This window comes from Pinus tabuliformis, chromosome 3_2 (genome assembly GCF_031772625.1).
Source record: "Pinus tabuliformis cultivar Carrire ecotype Pingquan chromosome 3_2, CPIR1, whole genome shotgun sequence".
Lineage (NCBI taxonomy): Eukaryota > Viridiplantae > Streptophyta > Pinopsida > Pinales > Pinaceae > Pinus > Pinus tabuliformis.
Window position 1 is genome coordinate 736,133,108 of NC_142302.1, and position 20,392 is coordinate 736,153,499.

Here is a 20,392-nt window from a genome sequence, read left to right on the forward strand (position 1 = left end):
TATTACTTTTTAATTTTATTATTTTATTTTTCTCATAAATAATTAGGATAGTTATTTCTGTTTATCAAATAAAATAAATAGCATTTATCATATTAAAATTATTATTTTAATTTTTAACTTTATTTTAAGTTTTAAATTTAAAAACTTGATATTACAGAAGATAAAGTAGAATTTTGTCTCACTCCTTCTAAAAGAATGATATTGGTTAATGATAATTTAAATAAAATTCCCAAACAATGAAATTTTATTTAATTATTAATATTAACAAGGGAGGCTACATTGCAGCTAGTCCCCGCTTTTCGTTGGGAGAGCCCTAAGTGTCGAAAAGCCCAACCATGCCTTTTGTTGGGAGAGCCCTAAGTGTCGGAAAGCCCAACCATATAATAAACGACATAGGTAGTTAGCCAAAGCCATATCTAGATCATCATTGACCCACCAACATAAGAAAAGGTATAGATTAAAAGGCTACTTCTCTGAACGGCCTGCAATCACTAATTTTGTACTCCTTTAAATGATTGCAATCACTAACTTTGTACTCCCGTGAATGATTGCAGAGAAGTATTTTCTGGATTTGATCACGAGGATTTTTCCAGTTCTTTCTTTGTATGTCTCACAAGAAAACTTGTTCTGTCCATGATCTAAGGTATAGATATTTCATGAAGGTAGCTATGGTTGAAGGCATTTCCGACTTGACTTACTTCAAAATGTCGGGAAACCTTGAATCCAACAAGTTGACTAGTTTTTCCATAACAAAATCAGACTTAAAGTGCTTTGGCTTAATTCAGTAAAATATAGAATTGAATGTCTGATATTTCATTAAATTTAGCACATCTACATGACTGAGAACCCACCAATTTGACACTTTGATTTTCAGGTCAATGATCCCCTTACCTTCTGGAAATGCCCAATAACTTATGTCAAATCAACAAGATGGGCATCTTTACCAAAGAATGTATGAACAACAATAGCAATGAAAACTCCCTTTGCTTACATGTTGAACCGGAGAAGACTTCGTCTTGAGGCTTCTTTGTAATAGGAAGAGATTCACCAGTCAAGGGTGACTGTATGAAAAACACAAGAAACACAACTTTAGGAAAAAACAATATTTCTAAGAAAACATAAATGCATTACGAAAGAGAGAAAAAGAAACCCGACTCTATCAAAACAGGGGCATGTATCCCTACATGGATATATTACACTCTGAAAATAGGAAATGGTTCTTTAATTGGCATGACATACAATGCTTTTTTAACCACAATAAGTGGTACGCGTGCTCATACCTAGTCAATTTTTAAAGGATCACCGAAACTAGCATCTGCAAGAACAACATATCATAGTTTAATGCTAATAACATCCCGTGGAACCAAAATTGTTGCATCTTGTTCTTTCCAATTCTTTTTTCTAAGAACCTATATAAAAAAAAAATTCACTAATTACGGTTGTCATGACAATGAATAAGCTACATTTTCTAGCTTGCAATCTTTGTTGTTTTGGCTAACTTTGTTTATTAAGGAGGAGAATCCAGACCTTTGTTTTAGTAGCTAAACGCACCATGAAAGCAGCTTCAGTGTTACCTGCATTGTTCTCTTCTACGAAGCTAAGTGTTGAGTTTATAAACAACAGAAAAATGATTGCAATTAATTGATTCCTCCAAATTAACAACATTAAACAAGTGAACCTACCAGAATGTAAGAAAGGTTTGCACAAACTTGTCCAATATTATTTCTCTATTAGCAAGAAAAATAGCCATGAGTGCTGATAGATAGGTAGTAAACAACTTTGGCATATTATTATTCAAAATAGAATACCTCTGTTGGGAAGAATGTTCTATTTTGACATTTTGATCAATTCTCCTTCATTTTCATTCCTTGATAGTGAAAACATAAATTTAAAATTATTAATCCAAGAATTGAGTGATGTTGTCAAAAGGCCACATGTGAGAACAATACCCAGAAATACCCTACGAGACCTATTAAAATATGTACAAAGGAAAATATCTCTTCGCGTTTCCAAGTAAGATAAAGACATTACAATGGATGGAAGACTGAAAATTCTGGGGCATCCAAAATTGCTGATTGATTGGAGAAACACTACAAATATATAAAGAAAAAACTGGGAAACAATTATATAAATTATAGAACTACAGATGGGTCAACAATATATACGAGACCCTGAATCTGAGCCTACGGCTCAAAATTTGAAAATAATAATAAAAATGATAAACTTAACGACGATGTGAAAATATGAAATGTTTTGTTGAGCATTATAAATTTGAGATTCTATATGCCAAAATGTTTATTTTGACCACTATAATCCAGACAGAGGGCGTTGAGATAAAATAGGAATTATTTTTTCTATTCTGAGAAACTAAGGGAAAATGGAATAGATTTTTTAGCCCTGAGGATCCTTGGGTAAGAGTGAATGCATTTTCTTGGAAATATATAAAAATGGATGAGAGCCTTGATACACACAATCCAGTTTAATAGTCTTGCACTTTGTAATTTCTCCTTTATTTTTCTATCAAGGGATTTGACTCGAGCAACTCTTATACTCCTAATTTTACTTAAATAGTGTAAAGCAAAGAACTGCCTCTATGGGATGTTAGGTCAAAAAAATGTTTTTGACATTGTTTAAAAGGGAAATTGTCATATTGGATTCCGTGTTTTTTGGTGAGTTCCAATATTTTCATTCCTTAGAACAAGTTATGGAAAAAAATAGGTGTATTGCAACTAGTCACAATGAGTTTGTGAAAAAAAATGTATGAGAACATGTGATGTGAGCTGTATGATAAACAACACAACATGATTTGATTGATTACTAATTTATTTTTTATTACATCATCATTATGAACTAAAACACATACTAGCGGCAGTAAACAGTCAAACTGTGGATGCTAAAAAACATGTCACCCTTCATTGGTTCCATTTTCTAGTAGTTAAAGACTATAATGTTATGTATCTGAGAAAGTAAAATTTGACATTTTCTAGGGCAATGGATCTCATAGAATGTATGGAACACTTAGGGTTTCTCCTCTAATTTGTTGAAACCAAAAATTTGCAAACGAAGCATGCTTTCCTGAGATGTAAAACCTTCTCTTGAACAATGACATCATGGTTGTTCAAGCACCTAATCCAAAGGCACACATTCCTGAAATGGATCCCCACAAGTATTCTTTAGAACCATGAAATTTTATAGCATTTAAAGCACATTGAATCACCAAGAGGAATCAACAAATGAAGCTCCTGAGATAATTTATCCTCATATCAAATCAACCATAGCTTTATTGAAATCCTCTGCAATTAGAGGCTTATTCTCTTTGGACTCCACAATTCACAAGCAAAAAGTGTTCGACACTCCTAGGTTAGATCCCTGATTGATCGTTGTGTTTATCCACCACTTGATTGATATTGAAATATTACTCTACAACTAAATTACATTTGAATACATTTGAATAGATACAATGAATGGGAAAGTTATAACTAAAAACATAATAATAAATAAATTAAAATTAGATGGTGGAGATGTTGACCATGCATGCATCGCAGGTGTTACATGAACTGATTCTCGGGTTTCTCTCTAGTTCGACACTTCAACACACCAAAAGAGTAGTGTGAGGGCGCATAAGGTGTTGAATCCACTGAATAAATAAATAAAAATTCCCCATGCCTTTACTGCTTTCACCACTCGTGTTGTTTCTTGTTCTCTTTTCTATGCCTCTGTTGCTGGTGTTGGAACTGGAGTACTACTCTGTTGCTGGTGTTGGAAATGGAGCTAGTACTGCAGCTGGATCTATTACTAGATTTGGAACTGCTCGTGCTACTGTCTTTGCTCCTAGTTCTTGTTCTACTTATACTACTGCTTGAGATGCCGTAGATATATCTGCCTTTGTTAGTGGTTGTGCTCGGTAAAATGCGTCTGCTCCAGGGGGATCTGGAACATCTGAATCTACTACTACCTTTGCCTATTCTTCATAAGCTCTTTGTACAGAAGGGACTTAAGCTCATGCTATCTCTGCTACTAAATCTACTAAAGTTGGTGTTGGATCGACTTATGGTGGTGGATCACGTTTTGCTGGTGGGTCTCCAACAGTATATGCTACATCTACTCCTACTGAAGGATATGAAACTAGTATAGGGGCTTACCTTTGCTCTGGATATATTCTATAAATGGATATGGGACTGGGATATACTCCTATTACTGGTGTTGGGTCTTAATAATATACAAAATCACTAGCTTAAACAATTGAATCAATCGTTGGGATAGGAAGAGATGTGAGGTAAGGTGGTGAATCTACTTGTGTTGTGCTAGATCTTTGACTAGACCAAAAATCAAACTAGTGCCTCCTAAAGAACTAGTATATTTTGTTGGGGAAGAATATTACCTTTTTTTTTACCTTTAGTCCAATCATTTCTTGTGTCCAATCATCGGATTCATCCATTCATTAGTTGCAGAGAATGTTGTTGGACGGTAAGTCATCATATGCAAATATAAGGTTAGCTCCCTCGTTCAAGAAATCAGTGATTTCCTCTTTACTACTGATGCTCTGGTTCAGTGTTGATTTTTTGTAGCAACTCCTTGGTGGGTTTCTTTCTCTTCCGAGGATTGAGCCTGATGGATGGACAGATTAAGTTCAAGCCAGGCTAGTAGTTGAAGCAGAATATTTAATAAGCGACAAGCCACAAATTAGAAGGCCTTTATATTAGCTAGTAGTGTGACCACCATTATTCGATAGCAATTGTTTTTTATTCTATTAACCAAGTGAGAGTAGTAGAGCCAGTAGCCACCATGCTCAGATCACTTTATGATTTCTCCTATTCGCGGGAGGAAGCACTACAATATTGATTGCTAGTGGGAGGAAGCGCTATAATATTGATTGCTATAGACTTGCTGTAATTTTCCATATTGATGAAGAAGTAGCATATTAGAGTGCACCCAAGGTGAACCAAAGCATACATAATCCGTGGTAGGGTTCAACAGATCCAATTGATTTAGGACTAGAAAAAGTCAAGTCTGCAACATCCTGTCTAGTTTCAGTATAGATTCATATCTTATTGACCTTAATGCATTGACAACACAAAGGCTTAGAAGCAGAAAAGTGACAGAGCATGAGTGTTCTGCAATATAGGCATGTTATACACACAGGTCTTCTGCAATATAGGCATGCTATACACATAGGCATGCGATACACATAGGTGCAATTTTTTTAATCTTCTTCCTAACCATTTGCCTGGTTTCTGCCTTCCTATTATGCGCTAACCATTTGCCTAGTTTCTAGCTTCCTGCTATCCTACTTGCTAACCATCTGCCTGGTTGTTGCCTTCCTGTTATGAACTAACCGTTTGCTTGGTTTCTTCCTTCTTGTTATACGCTAACCGTTTACTTAGTTTCTACCTTCCTGCTATCGTACTTGCTAACTATCTGCCTAGTTTCCTATCCTACTTGTTAACTATCTACCTAGTTTTTCTTAAAAAATCTTGTTTTCTTTTGGTGTGATAAAGAGCTCTTGGTGTGATAGAGGGCTCAAGTGGAAGTGTATGACATAGTGCTGTCAACTTTCAAATGTGTGACACCTGTATGCCACTGTTGACATCTAAACGAAACGGTGGCAGGCGTACATGCAGTGGTGGTGTACATGCAGGTGGTGCGTACATGCAGCGGTTGTTCAGTGGTGGATAATATGATAATATAGTTAAATGTAGTGGTTGATATTCATAACAATTAATGTTTTAAACTAATGCGAGAATTAGTTTACCTCTCTAAAAAAATTCTCAAAAATGCGAAAGGAACATAGTAATATAAGATATGATTTTAGTCTCTTATAGCCTCCCCACCCAAGGAAGAGGCCAAATAAGATGATGAAATAGATTTCCTTATAAAACTACATGGTGATATTTAAATAGTTTGGATAAAGTTAGGTTATCCATGGCAGTGACCAACTAGGACTAATGTTAACCCACATTTTTCAATTGCTATAGTCCCTGCCATGCCTGCAGTGGGGCCTAGTAAGATAATTATCACATAAATTATTTAATTGGTTGAATGTTAATTTTTTAAGTTATTTAATTGGTTGAATGTTAATTTTTTTCTTGTATATTATTTTAGGCCATGAATTATGATTATGAATAAATTTGAATTATTATGCTCATATTTAGAAATGAGAGGTTAATTGTTTCGTGGATTTCATTATCTAAAAGCATTTATTTAATCTAGAGAAATTAATTTTAAATATCTATTTGTATTATTAGATTCTTGAGAAGTTAAATTTAAATATCTCTTTGTATTATTAGAGTAATTTTTTTATACTTTTGGAATAGATTATAATTTTATATATTTTCGAATTAAAATTATATTTAATAAATTATTAAAATAATTTAAAATATATATGTTTTTAAATTATTTTTTATCGCAGTGTGAGTTGGACGAGATTTTCATTATGAAAAATTAATGAAGACAACCTTGCGTACAAACCCACCATCCTCCACATGCTTGAGGCATTTGGTGTGGTGGCCTCGTGCATGCATGGTGTTAATACTCTATCAAACGTTTCTAGTGGTGTTGAGTTTTGGTTCTACAATTTGGTTAGACACTCTGAGAGACAAGTTAGCAAATGTCCTATTACTGATAGATGAGTGCAGAAGGGTGGTGCTGAGCTCTATGGAACGACGCAAATTCAGGCAATGTGGTAGGCTAGCCTTCTTTGTGCGAGGGTAAACTTCTATGTGATTCACCATTCCTTTCATTCCTCCATGCCATGACTCATCTGCTGAATGGATTTAGGAATATGTCTACATGCGTGTGTTTGCTTGCTGCAACAGGTCCATCTGACCGGCATGGTCTCTGTGTCTATTCTGTTTGGGATTATTTTATCCAGGATGGGATTATATGGGGTTTCTTTCTATACGATCAACCCCTGGGACTTCTTGCTGGCTCAACTCAACATTGCATGGACTTGGGGATGTGTAGTTTACAGTTTTTCTCCTTGGTTTTGTCTTTGGGAATTTTTTGGGGATAGGTCGAGGCTTCTTTTATGTTTGTCCTCGAGCTGAACTGTTTGTTCTCGAGCCAAATTTCTCCATGGCATCTGTCACTCTAGGAGTCTTCTTGTGTGTATATCTATGGCTCTGCAGTGTTTTAGGCACTAGGTTTGTTCTTATGGTATAAGCTCTAGTGTTTCTCCATACCTTTGTCTGACTGTTATGTTAACAGGCTCTAGGTTGTGGCGGTTGTATCTTTTTTTGGGTCGGTCGGTAAGGAAGGTATTTAATGGAAGAAAAGGGAGGAAGTTCCTCAGGATCTTTAATGGAAATTATGGTTTCATGCTTCTCCCTTGGCAAGTGTGCGGGGCGGTAGTGGCGCTTGGAAGTTAGAAGCTTTTAGGCTTGGGCTACAATATGTACAAGCAATTTGACTTACCATTTCCTCTACTAAACAATATAAGCACATGACAATGGCTCGAACAATGACTGCAAAAGCTTGAAGCCCAGCCCCGAGGGGTCGAGATAGAAGAACCAGGTGGACCATGACAACATGGTAGTTGAGCTCCTCTAGGGGAAAATCAATGGGATGTAAACATGTTTCAAGAATCATCAATGATGCGGTTACAAATTATCATGAAGGCGCGAGTGAGGAAATCTACTAGCTAGTCGAGGAATGGGAAGAAGACTTGAAACGTGAGGCTTGCTCAATGGAAATTGAGGTGGAGGATTGAGAGGCTATCATGCCGAATCTAGGCCACACCCGTGGCTGCATCACTGAGGTCAAACAGACCTTGTCCTTGTATTGGCCCATGAGGAGCACCTTGGAAAAGGCTTTGGAGCAGGTCTCTGTGGGCATGGTTGCAACAGTGCAGGACTTTCCTAACTATAAACAGGAATTTCAGAAGCTCCAGTTTCAAATGAAAAAGGAGGATTGCTGCCTTCGACGAATAGAAGAAAAGTTAAAACCTCCCTTGAATTCTCTCACAGACAGAGTTACCACACTCCAATGTTAAGGACCCAACTCTGATGGAGTCTACGTCTACCAAGGGAGTAGAGTAGTGCACTAACTAGTTTTTTAGTTTCCTCGTTTTTTGTATGCAGGAAGTTTTTAATTTTCAAAATAGTGATAATTTTATTTTTAGGCATGTAGTATTCAGTCAAGGCAAAGACATTCAGACTTATCTAGCGTGGTGAGACAAACTTATTATTTTTTTCTACTGTATGGCATATGACACTATTAGGTCGCCAACAAACTTGGTTTCACTCAAAAGAAATTGAAGACACCTAACTATCTGTTATGTAGATGTAACTTACTTTTATATTAATGAAAATAGAAAAACCTACCTAACTTACTTATATATATATATATATATATATATATATATATATATATATATATATATATATATATATATATATATATATATATATATATATATATATATATATATATATATATATATTTAACATCAAAACACAAAAATCTAAGATCTAGCTGAATTTACTTATCAAATTAAGAAATTTAGCCATGTGCAATATACATATTAAAAAAAACTATATCTCCACAAATAATCCCAAATTAATCTGTCATAGATTAAAGTGCAACATCAAAACTTGATTTTACAAACACCATCATGCAATAAAACAAAATAATTCCAATTATAATATATAAAAAAAACCATATTTCCACAAATAATCCCAAATTAACCTTGGTCGTTGATTAAAGTGAAACATCAAAACTTGATTTGACTGACACCATCATGCAATAAAACAAAAGAATTCCAATTATAATATATCAAGATGAATAGACAAACACCACCATGCAATAAAAAAAATAATTCCAAATATAATATACCATGATATTTATAAAACATGAAAAATGGGGATGAAAATATAGAAATAAAGAAGATGAAATTTTAGTACCACACTATCCTTTTCTTTTCTAGAAAGATTAGTGTCTCTGTATATACAACATCTATTTCTCGATTTAACTCTTTAAAGGAATTGGAAATATATAAACTATCTATGGTATTTTCTTATGAAATTATCTCATCAACTTTTAACAAAGGTTGTAAATTTGATGATTTTCACTGTTGATTCGCTTATGAAATTATCTCAGTAAACAAAAGTTGTAAATCGATATTTTTCATCATAGATACCTTGTTGATTCATTTAAATGTTAAAAGAGTCACTAAATATCTATAGAGAACAATCATCACATTCTTACCACCAGTATATTTTTTAACGTTAACCTTAAACAAATAAGTTTGTTAGATTATTTGATCCGGAACCAATCATTGTTTTAAAAATGTTTGTCAGGTGTAAAATATCATCATATCAAACAATTAGGGGTTCCTAATTTGCTAGATTATTAGATCCCGAACCAATCATTGTTTTAAAAAATGTTTGGCAAGTGTAAAATATCACCATATCAAACAATTAGAGGTTCCTTTTTGGATCCTCTATCAAATTCGGCCCATACCTTTCTCTTTTCAATGGTTTCCTTCAATATCTTTCTTAGGATTTCAATAATATTTTGTTGTTTAGAGTATTTGATCATATATGTACTCACCTTTTTGTTATCAAACATTTATGATTTTTTTGGCCACATTTTAACACACTATATTGATCATTAATTCAGATGATTTTATAGAGACTGAATGATCAAATTTACTTATATGATAAAATTAAAATATTAATAATAACTTTCTGTTATTTAAAATTATTCAGTTTTAAAAATATTCATATACAAATATATATTTATATCATTTTTTTTATTATAGATATTTATATATAATTTCATTTTAATATTTTATTAGAGACATTTATATATCATTTTATTTTAATTTCTTATTATATACGATTTTACTTTTATCTTTTATTTGTATAATAGAAATACATGTATTGTAAACATTGGCCTTTGAATTTCTAAAGTTAATAACATAGATAATTGATTTTTCCAAACTCTTGTAAGATATGTATATGCACTTTATTTATTCTATGGTTAAGTAGTTTTAACATTTTCTATATATACTGTTTAGATTTATTTCCATTTCTTTTTTATTGACATTTTATAAGATATGGATCATCTCATGACTTCACATGCGCTCCCGTGATCTAGAATGTAATCAAGCATATATCACATTATAATGTTTACCAACACATTAATGTTTACAATTCTAAAAAAATCAATGATGGAAAAGGTCCATCATCATGGTGAAAGCATCCTCTTTAGGAAATATTAGTGAAAAAAGAAAATGATTTACATAAGAATTATTTGTAGTTCATTATCTACAAATAAATCTTTGTCTTTTCTAAAGAGATATTTTTATTCGATTGAGTGTTAAGCCATAGATAAGTTTCATTAATATCTATTAGTAGATGAAAATTCATATAACTTTATCTCTAGAAAATAATCATAACTACCACATTAGAAAATCACTAAAGATCATTGAAAAAAACCTTTCCTACATGTATAATTGACAAAGTTGAACTTAACCAACTCATAAGTTTCTAAAATCCTAATATCGCAAGTGAATTTAAGGATAGGCTTGAAGTATTGGGAGAGGTGACACAATATAAGGAATAGTACATAAGAGATTATCCCAATCCCTTGACTCTCCCCCAATGTGGGTCCCTACAATTTGGTAGTGTGATGCTCTATCTTATTTTCTCTTGTTAACAATTTAATGTCCACCTTTCCTCCCTCTTATGATCCCACACATTGTGGTAAAATAATGTGTCATTGGCCAAATATTCCATTGCATTCTAGGCATATGAACACGTGTTGTACACCTTGCCTGAATTAGCTAGCCATAATATTTGAAAATGTTGTGGCAATAGGACATGACCAAATATTCATTTTTTTAATCTATGTTCCATGTATCAAGTCATTTAAAATGCATCAATAACTCCTTAGATCCATAAAGAGGTGAGGTAACCATACTAATAATTTATAGGGAATTATACAATCACACAATCAAAATCCTTCTCCCATTCCCTAGGTAATATTTTGATAAGTTTCAAAGCATAAGAGATTATGTCTTCCTTAAAGTCAATAAAGTACATGAAATAATATCTAGATTGGGAGCTATGAATAGTAACTTATTGATAAAGAAATATATCTAATCTATAAAATATTATATAGCCTTACAACATGCCATCCCTCGTCCTTTGAGAGTCTCTAAGTAGTTGAAATGTTACCTATAGATAATGTTACACTTTTTATGTCCATAAAACTTTCCCTAAAGTTGCTAACCTTGCACAAGCTATCTAAACTAAACCAAAACCTTTTATCGAGTAGTCCCTCGAACAAGCACACATGATAGCAAATGTGATTTCAAAATGTAACAATATACAGAAAGAAATCGAGGGCTAAATATTATTTCTTAGATTAGGTAATAAAATGTGGCAGAATATCACATCCCCTTAGACGAGAAGATCCACCCTCATATACAAACAGGATGAGCACAGGGATCCCTCACCCATGTTTTAGTGTGACCCCTATGTTAGAAAGGAAATCATAGGATTTTGAGTTTGTGGATCTCTATTGAGGACAAAGACATGTGCCCACGAATAATGTGTTCTACCAAAGAGTGCAATTATACTAGAGAAATTCCCTAGTACACCCATATAAGGAGGGGATCTCATATATGGTGGGCACAAACGATTCATAAGGAACCATAATTTTAAGCATCATATATTTGGGTGGCATATTATAACTTATTTCACAACAATTTATTACAGGTCCCTAAGTGTACCTATCTTAACTTCTCCTCAAATTGTAGAAATCTATGAAAATGTGTAACACATTGAAACCTCTAGGTCACCTTTAGGAGGTGGAGGTATAAATTTTTTTAGTTTCTTTAATTCACCTCAAGCAACATATTTAAGACTACATCAAGATCTTTCCAAGAACATAAATTTAATCCAAATCCCAGCTCTAGGCTAAAAATATGGCCTTTAGAATATTTCCTCAAATTTTCCAACTCAATGCTTTAAAAAACTAACATTTGGTAGATGATGTGTCACCATAAAGCCCCACATCACACAATGATGCTGACATATATGCTTAAGAGCCACTTGACCCCATCCTATCATCAACCAAAAATTCTTAGAGCTCAAAATCAACATTATTTTGCAAATTTGAAACTTAATATTAACTTCCATTAATCAATTCACACACACACACATGTTAGAGGGTGTCATATTTTAGAGTTTCTTTATTATAAACATTATATGTATGTTTAAGATTTAATAAAAAAAAACTATCATGGTTTGTTTAATGAAAGGTTGTGATTAAATTTATTAAGTTACTTACATTTCTCAAATCAATATTTATAGTTATATAAGTTATTAAAAAAAATAGCCACATAGCTAACTTTCAGACAAATTTTTTTCTTGCTTACATTGGTTTCCTAAGCCTATCAATATGTATCGCCAATTTAGCTTATATGATTATGCTTAACTTATTAGAAAATATAGCCACATAGCTAACTTTCAATTCTAATGTTTAAACAATTGTCTTTCTTACTTACATTGGTTTCCTAAGCCTATCAACTGTATTTTCCATTTAGCTTATATGGTTATGTTATTAATAACATCATTGATATAGGTTGATAGCCATAATTTTTCACTTATAATGTTGTAGATATGCATATGAATGGTGGAAAATAATGGTGCCAATTGGAATATGAAAGATGGAAAATGACTTGGGTAACCACTTTATTGATGTGGTTGTACTAGCTGATAGTAGGGGTGCATGGAATAGATTAGTAAACAGGGTTGCCTATAGTAGACACGGTCTAACTATGGTTAAACAATGTTGCCCATGGCTTACCATGGTTGACAATAATTAGCCATGCTTACCAAAGATTATTGATGATTAACTATGGTTAAAAGAGTTGACATGGTTGATATTCATTAAGGTTAAAATCATTATTGAGAAAAGTTAACCATAATTAATGATAATTAACCTTAATTAATCATTAATATAATAATATTTTTATATTACATATTAATGTTGAAAATTATTACTTTAATATTTTTCAGCCATAATTAAACATATTAATATCACATTAATATTAATATCATATTATTAAAATTAATCAACCTCGAATGGAAGCCATAACACTGATGAATATAGTGATATCAATTTTTAAGATTTCTATATCAATCATTAAATCTTGAATTAAATGATCTTGTGTTTAACGAAATAACCCCGAGAAACCGATCGAGTACATCTCCATATCTATCTGCATAATCTCTATGATTACGAAATATTAAAAATTAATAATTTAACATTTTTTTTTTGCTAAAGCAAGTGAAGATCCTTCTATTTCCATCAAGCAAAAGATGTATTATAAAGTGTACAATCAATCCAGACTAAATCATGGATTCCGGAGATATCCAGTCTATTCGGCCATGAATAAAACCCTCCAAACTAACTAAAGGATCATCTATTCTCGCAAAGGGATCTCTCGGTTAACCGAAAGCTCCTTGTCGAACTTCGCATTATCTTCAACATAAACTTACAAATTTTGAACATACAAGTGGCCCCACAAAATTGCACGACTAAATCAGACCGTTGATTCCAGCTACTCAAACGAACGGCTCGGAGAGAATTCAGAAAGCCAAGATGCTCGAGCCTTATGGCATGATGAAGAGTGGTAAATCGTACCCTACCCTTGCTACATGTCGCGAGCCTAGTGGAATTGCTCTCAAAGCACCCAAACCACTTACCATTTAAAATCATAGCGATCACCTAGAAACTACTTGGAAACTGCTTCAAAGCCTGGATCACCAGCCTGAAATAGGAAAACATGAGAAATTCTGTCGCTGGGAGGATCCCCCCGTTCTTCCCCAAATATATTACTTTAGGATTCTTGACTGACGCATCCATTAACTGAATATAAAAATCCTGTGTAGCAATATGCAGGAAAATGAGACTGGTAAACTTACCCCAGAGGCTAAAGTATTCAATTATAGTTTTACCTTCTTCAAGGTACCAACCACAGAACTGTGTTTGAATCTACATACTAAGCTTCATTTTGCGCCTTCCTTGTTTGCCCAATAGCTAAAAATTTCTCTGTCCTCGATCGCCTGTTCATTGCAGAGAGCCTTTAATCTGCTCTCCGGCGCCTCCTGCCAATTCATCTCAATCCTACTTTCTGAATTGATCACTCTTTGGTTGGCCAGTTAATCCACTAGTTTATTGGCCTTCTGGTGAACATGATTGAAGCTAACAGTGCTGAGACTCGGGAGATGTTTCTGAATTCTTTGGTACACTTGTAATAGTCTCCAGTGCTTTGAGACCCCTTCTGGTGCTTTTCCACAACTAATTCTCTTCACCGCCTTTATAGAGATATCTGAGTCAGCTTTGATAATGACATTTGAGCTGTGAATTAGTGTAAGAAGCTCTAGACATTTCTCTAAGGCCATTAATTCAGCCATGTTATTGGTTGCTCTGCCTAAATGGTAGTGGAAAGTAAATATTGTATTTCCTTCTTCATCTCTTAACACCCCTCCATAACCTGATGTACCAGGGTTGCTTTTTGAAGCACCATCAATATTGCATTTCAGATAACCTTTTGGTGGAGGTTGCTAGATCTCCTTTTCATTGTCTTAATCTCCTTCCTTTCTATTAAGACCATTAAAAATGATCTCCTGCATGCCCATATGCCTGTGAGATTTTAATTCACTCGGAGTGGTGGGGTTCTCGGGATAAGTGCTCATAGTGGTGGACATTGTCTCCTTAATCTGTTTCAAGATCAGATCCATCAGGCTAAGAGGAGTAGTTTTTTCATCCTTGAAAATTATTTTATTCCTTTCCTTTCAAACATTCTAGATAATGAAACTTGGTGTAAAGGTCCATGCCAGATTGAGGATTTCATACTCCGAATAATTTTTCCTCCACTTATTCAGGGCATTAATGATGCTATCCTTATCTCTGTTTGTCTATTGGAAAATGGTGTAAAAATAATCCCATAGCCAGGTGGTATAGGTGCAACTGTTGAGAATATGCTCCATTGTCTCCTCTTGAGCTTCACATAATTGACATTTAGAAGTTCCAATAATCCCCCTCTTCCTCATATTGTCCCAAGTTAATATTTTCTTGTGAAGGACTAACCACATAAAGAGCTTGATCTTCATCCAACCTTGGTGACTCCAACGTTTTTGCCAGGATTTCGCCAAGATACAGGGATCAAGGTTCAGAATGAATCTTTTTGCTTCCTTAATGTTGAAGGAACCTTCTTTATTGAGATCCCATATTAATTGATCCTTCCCTTCTATTACCAAGATCTTCCTTTGATTCAACATATTCGTGAGTTCCTCGGCTTTTGTTTTGTTGGGATTGTCCTCTCTGCATTCTATATCTTTCCACTTTCTCCACTTTCCCGAATCATGAGGAAGATTCCAGAAATCTTTAACTTTTATTAAACCTTGGGACTCTGTTTCCTACTTGAGGCTTATAAAGTCCTCTCTTATCAGCATTGTTTCTTGTTGCCATTTGTCTTCCCAGAAGAGAGCAAGATCTCCCTCTCTGATTTCCCAGAAGCTGTTGTTTTGAACAAGGCTTCTGTTAGCCCAGGCTTTGTTCTAGATATAAGAGCCTTTTATGTTTCCCGACATTCTTATAAGATCATTTGTGTGCCAGGAGCTAGCATATTTCTCTTTCTAGGTTTTCACCCATTGATCTTCTGGTTCTTTAACCCACCTCCACCAGAGCTTAGCACCTAAAACGTTGCTTAGAATCTCCTGATCATCTAAGCCTAGACCTCCATGACTTTTGGGTTTACAGATTTTGTCCCAAGAAACAAGGGCCCATTTCTTCCTTGTTTCCTCCTTGCCCCAAAGGAAATCTCTCTGGATATTCCTAAATTGCTGTAAGACCCCTTTGGGAGCTGGAAGGGCAAATAAAAAGAAAACATGGATAGATTGCAACATGACCTTTGTCAAAATAAACCTACCAGCAAGGTTCAAATATCTGAAAGTCCATTTTTTGACTTTGTCTTGCATCTTGTTGAGCACCGGTTCCCAAATGCTTTTGTGCAAAGGTTTAGCTGTAAGGGGAATTCCCAAATACTTTGAGGGGAGGGAATCCCTTTGAAAGCCCAAAATTCTAGAGATATTCCTCTGAATTGCAATGTTAGTATTAAAGAAAAAATCTTTGATTTGGAGAGATTGACTTCCATACCTGTAGCCAAGGCAAAGTCATTTAGGATTCATTTGTACGTTGAAGCTTCTTTGACTGTGGGGATCCCCTGCAGCATGGTGTCATCCACAAATTCTTGGTGAGTCATTGCTCGACCATTCTTTGTTAATTGCAGTCCCTTGATCTTTCCTAAGATTTTAACTTGTTTAATGGATCTCCCTAATCCTTCCATCATGAGGATAAAGAGAAAGGGAGAGAGTGTGTCTCCCTGCCTGAGTCCTCTGGAAGGAGTAAAGATCTCTGAGGGTGAGCCATTCACCAAAATAGAAAAGCTGGAAGAAGTGACCAGAGCCATAACCCATCTGACCCAGTTGTGATCAAAACCAAAAGCAATAAGGACCTTCTTGATGTACATCCAGTTCACCTTGTCATATGCTATAGCAATATCTAATTGCATGATCATTATGGCTTGCCTTTTACTGGTAAGAAAATGAACCACCTCATGAGCCTGAATAATGTTGTTTAGGATTTGTCTTCCTTCCACATAACCAGATTGTTCCCCTCAAATTAAAGAAGGAAGAAGAGGTTTGAGCTTGTTGGCCAAAATATTGGATATTATTTTATACACCACATTGCATAAAACAATGGGTTTGTACTTATCAGGAGTGAGGGATGGCTCCTATTTAGGGATCAGGGAGATGAAGGAGGTGTTGAGGGCTTTTAGAATGGACCTTCTTCTTCTAGAGTCCTCTACAACATTCAAAATATCTTGTTTGACAACATTCCAGCATGCCTTGAAAAAATCTACATTAAAGCCATTTGGACCTGGAGCTTTGCTATTCTGCATGTCTTTAATGACCTCACTAATTTCTTCTTCGGTAATAGGTTTATTCAGGTTAAAATTATCCCCTCTAGACACCATCTAAGGGATATTTTTTGTGATTTCCTTAATGCTTTTTTCTCTGTCTAGATTACTTTCCTTTGTGATTCCTTTGAAATGGTGAACTACCACAGCTTCGATATTCTTATGGGTGGTCTGGAGCTCCCCATCCTCATTCAATAATGAAGAGACTCTATTGTGCACTCTATTGGACATAGTAGATCTATGGAAAAATTTGGTATTTCGTTCCCCTTCTTTCAGCCATTGAACTCTAGACTTTTGTCTCAAGAAGATTTCCTCTTGTTTGCATAAATTTTCCCATGCTTGATTTTATTTATCATCTTCTTTACTCTTGACATTATCAAAACCTTCTATGATTAATGCTTGGTTTATCTCCTAAAGTTTGATTTCCACAGATTTTAATCTAAGAAAATGTTCTCAAAATCCTACTTGTTCCACTCTTTGAGTTGGAGTTTAATGTGCTTCAATATTTTATGCAAGAGGAACATTGTCGTGCCCTGGATCTGCAGATCTTTGGATCACCATTTTTCAATGTTGCTAATAAAATCTGCGTGGGAAATCTAGATATTATCAAATCTGAAGGGTCTATTTCTGGGTGAATCAATCCCCTTGATTTCTAGTTGTATCGGCTAGTGATCAGAGCCTCCAAAGGGGAGAACTCTAGCAGTTATTTCTTTATTTGTGAGGATCATCTCCTCTGAGATCATAAATCTATCTAACTTGGAGGCGACCTGGGCTTCATCTTCTCTTTTTTTGTTCCAAGTAAAGAGGTCGTTGTGCATTTCAGAGTCAACCAGTTTCATGTTGTTCGTGAAGGATTGGAACGTTACTGAATCTTTACTTAGCAATCTGGTACCTCATTTCTTTTCCAAAGGAGATTTAATCATATTAAAATATCCTCCAAAGACCCAGGGCATTTCTGCATGTCTGCTTCTGAGATTTACCAAGGATTCAGGAAATTTGAGTTTCTCATCTATTCGTTGTGGACCATAAACATTTGTAACTAGGAAGGTGGCTGACACCCCCACTGGTTGAATGATGAATGATAAATAATTTCTCAATGCCTCTGCATCTGTTATGCTGATTTTTTGGGGATTCCATAGAGTGAGAATTCCCTCAGCTGTGTTCTTTGCTTTAACTTCTAGAAACTCAAACCTGTTAAGCCATTTGCTATGGATTTTTTTTAGTTTCTGAATGGAGCATTTTGTTTCTTGAATGAAGATTATGTCTGGTGTTGCTATTTTCATTTTGTTACTTATCATTCTTTGTTTCCTTTTACTACCTAGACCTCTGATATTCCAAGATATGAACTTCATGATTAAAGATTTGTAAAGGAGTAACTGGTTAGATGTTTCATCTTATCGAAATCTATCATTAGCTTTCCACACTCCATCAAGAGCTCATTTTTTTTTTTCCCGCCTCTCTTCTTTCCTAGATTTCTAGTAGCTAATTTGGGAGTTGATTTCATTGACTTCACCCCTCTATGCTCCTATTTGTGAATTTTTTTACCTTTACCCAGTTCTTTTTCTTGAGTTTTCCATAAAAATAGTTATTATATTCTGTTGCATTCTTTTTGAGGCAGTGAATCTATTCCTCCTTCGGTTCCCTGCATCAAGAATCCTTCCAGATCCAAGTTTTCATTGTCGAGAATTTCTTGTAGTTCATGATCTTCAAGATCTGTTTCATTTTGGGTCATTTCCTAGTCCATCTCCATTTCTATTTCAATTATCATCATTTTTTTAGAGAATCAATATCTAGAGAATGTATCTTGTCCTCTTCTTTGTCTTTTTCATTAGTGCCTTTTTCCTGATATTAGTTTTCTCTTGTGGTTTCTTCCTTCTCTTCTAGCACATGAAACTTGTTCTGATTAATCCTCAGCCCCTCATTATGTTGTTACTTTTGCCCCTTTTTTCCCCCTTTTTCTTTGCTTGCCACTTTCTAAAAGTTATCTGAGTCCTTCATTGGATGGATTTTATCCTTATTGTCTGCTTTATTAAGAGGGCAGTCTCTGAGTAGATGTCCATGTTCATGGCATCTATGGCATCTGATGGAGATATGCTCGTAGTCCACTGTTTGCACCCATTCCTCATCAAAAAATTCGAAGATGACTTCATCTGGAAGCACACCTGACAGATCCATTTCTACACATATCCTAGCAAAGGAGGTATATTTTCCTCTTCTCGTGGCTTCCGAAGATTTGACAAAATGTCCTATTTTATTTCGAATGACAGCTAGCGATTTAGTTTATCAGTTATGAAGAGGTAGAGAGTAGAGCCTTACCCAAACTAGTACCGAAGAGAACGTTTCCTTCTCTGGTACAAAGTTCATCCTCCAAGGCCTCATATAGAGACCGGCTGCTACAAAAAAGTATGGTCCTCCTTCAAATATTCTATCTTTATCTTCGATGTTTGAGAACACCACTGTGAAGAATCCCTTTTACCCAAGATGTAGGCCAATTCTTCCATTGGGTTTCCAGAGATACTTAATCCATGTTTGTAAAGCCTTTTCAATGGGCCATAGTCCCATGAATTTACAGATAATGGCGTAGGTCCCCATGTGTTCCATGTGCGTCTGCAGAGCAGGATCATTTAATATTACTCTCAGAGTAGTTTTTGCTTTTGGTTTGCAAAGTCCTTTTTGTTTTTCTTCTCTTGAACCCTGACTTTTGTTGTCTTCCTCTTTGTCTATAGTCCTACTGTTTTCCTTGGTTTTGGTCCCCCCTATTTCCTTTTCATTCTCCTTGATCCTTTCATTAGTGCAATCTTCGTTGTTCCCATCGGTGATTTACTTCTGCTGGCCACAACTTCTTTGTAGGAGGGAGCCGAGCTCCCTCCTCTGCCACCCACCATAAGAGACGTACTCTGTTGTTTTCAGAAACCCTGATCGCTTCGGCTCTCCCACTCTCATCAACAAATGTTTGGAGAATTTATGGTTAAGAAACATTCACTTTAATGTCTAAAAGATATTATGGTTAAGAAACAATATAAATTAACATATATTCAGCTTTCAAAATATCATCATTTTCTTTAATCAAGTTAATACAAAAATTTTCCATTCAAAATATATCATACAATTAATTAAATCTAATTTTATAAAACAAGACTATGTTCGAAGGTTTGTAAGATAAGTGAAATACATTTCGAGAAATGTGGATAAGCATTAGTCATTTTTACATTTAAGTGATTTTTTTTAAATTACATTAACTGTACTTGAGATCATTCATGTTCACATAGCTAACTCAAAAGAATACAATTCCCTCACAACCCACCTCACACATTCAAATTAAAAATAAATAAAATCACCTCACATATTCAAGTAAAAATCACTTGACATTTTGAGAAATGTGGATAAGCGTTAGCC